The sequence below is a fragment of the Eschrichtius robustus genome, chromosome 2, assembly GCF_028021215.1.
Source record: "Eschrichtius robustus isolate mEscRob2 chromosome 2, mEscRob2.pri, whole genome shotgun sequence".
NCBI classification, from domain to species: Eukaryota; Metazoa; Chordata; class Mammalia; order Artiodactyla; family Eschrichtiidae; genus Eschrichtius; species Eschrichtius robustus.
This window is the reverse complement of record NC_090825.1, coordinates 139,633,966-139,636,361: the sequence shown is the minus strand read 5'-3', so window position 1 is coordinate 139,636,361 and position 2,396 is coordinate 139,633,966.

Below are 2,396 nucleotides of genomic sequence, written 5' to 3'. Positions count from 1 at the left end.
AGGACAAATGTCTTATTTGGGAGGTGATCCTAGTAGGCACTGGTAGTGCAACAAGGACATGAGACAGAGGATATAAGGCAACCTACAACGTATGCACTGTTCTGCCAATTCACTGATCTTTGTCCCCACGGGGATGAAAATGGGAGTCCGTGTGGCACATATGTCTCTGAGTCATCCCACTGATAGGATCACTGGCTGAGAGTTGCCCAGGGGTCATTCATTCTCTTGCCTTTCCAGCCTGCCAGGGCCCTGGGAAGAGCAGGCTATGGTTGCTAGAGAGAATCCTCAGGGAATTGGAAGCCATTGCTGTTATGCTCAGTGGTTGTAATGAGCAAGGGGTATGAGTAGAAAGCTTTATGTCTGCTGCATACACCCTGATATTTTTTTAGACTAGTGGTATACTAACTTCTCCTGGTCTGAAGTTTCAAATGCATCTTCTCTCTACTGCCCTGATTCACCCATTCCTGATTATTGGAGGCTGGTTAGGACTTCAGTCAGGGCTTGTCTGGAAGGGGAATAACTACTCTGAGGCCAGCTAGAGAGCAGATGAACCTCAAACATGGTTGGGTCAGTATCCATTTTTATTTGCCTGCACAGATTTTTGGCTTCCAAAATCATCCTAAATTTATTTGGGAAGTTACCTCCCTTCCCTCCCTCCCCTCCAGCCCCCTATCCACGCACATAATGTCCAGTCCACATGAATCAGGAAATACATATGCAGTTTGATTCAGGTGTTAAAAATATCAATTAGAGCAAGTGTTGGCAAAATTTTCTGTAAAAACCAAACAGTAAATATTTTAGGCCTTGTGAATAAGAGGCAAAATTAAGAACACTGTGTAGGCAGTAATATAACAAAAGAAAAAAACAAATTTCCACATGTTTTTTTTAACAAAATCCAAAAACAATCGAGTATATTTTTTGTAATAGAGGTCTGCAAATGGAATTCTCTTCTTTTGAAGGAGGGATAACATTTCACTTAAGTGATGTTCAGAGTTAGTATTCCCTACAATAAAAATCAGTTGCAAATGTTCATCTGTTAATGCTGATCTGTAATGAGATTTTACCAATTTCATCTTTAAAAATGCTGTTTCACACAGATAGGTACTGTCAAGTACTGATACTAATTCATGAGCATATAATTTTAATTGTGGATATTCATCACTTGGAAGACATTTATAAATTCTATTAGATTCTTCTCTTGGTATTTGTCTTTCAGTATGTCATTACAATGTAGATTAATCACTTCCAATGGAAGGTTAAGTGGAAGCTCCTCAGTTGTGCAATTAAATGGATTTTGAAATATGGAAATTCCCTTTCCACTTGCATTGAGATCTGAAAAATACTGCTAGATTTGTAGTTTGAGCTTAGAAAATGTATTTGTTGTAAATGTGTCTGGGATTAAAGATCTTACTTCTTGTTTTAACTCTTAATAGTACAGTAAGTATGCAAAGAAGCTTGTGATTCAAGCAATGTTAGCTGTTGTGAAAATATTTTTACAGCAGTATAAATTTCATATATAAGTGCTGTTTTGCTTTAAAATTTTAGTTTTAATTTATTATACAACATTATCAAGTCTTCAGCAAAAGCAAATTAATTTCCTAATGTGCAGTGTTCCATAACAGACAGTCTTCTTGTTCAGAAAACTTTCCACCTCAGTCCTGAGCTCAAACAACTGCAATGAAACTTTATCCCTGTTAAAGCATCAGAATACTGAGTGGTAGGGCAAGTCATGATATTTAGTTTCTATTTTTGACAAAAAATCATAAAACTGATGATGACTAAGTCCAGGAGAGTGAGTGAAGTTTACATTGACGCTACCAATTCAATAACACATGATAAATTTAAATATTTTCCGCAAAGTACCTGCCAGTGAATAACATGCCGAATAACCATGGGCATTTAAACACTTCATATTTTCACAAGCTTTGTAAATTCGTCCAGCTAAACCTATTCCTGTTCCACACATATTTTTACCACCATCATGTATAACACATCTTAGTAGATTCCACTTCAGGTAGTATTGAATTAGTGTTTTCTTAAAGTCCTTGAAAAAATTCTCACCTGTAAATGAGACTAATTCTTCAGTCTCTTCAAACTTGGTAATGATTTCTCAAACAACTGAGCAGTATGGTAATCAACTGGTAATCAATTCACCAAGAACCAAAGAAATCCATTCAAAATTGTTTGCCTTGTTTTATAATTGACTACTGATGTTGTTCCAAATGTCCTCAACTCTTTAAGCAACTGTTCTCACCAAAAAGCTAATAGTCTTAAACAAGTTTATTTTCTCTAAATGCATTTTATTGGTTGTTTCAGTCAAACATGATTTAATTAACTCACTATCAGTAAGTGACTTTTCCTGCTTAGTTAACAAATGAGCCATTTGGAAGTTTACT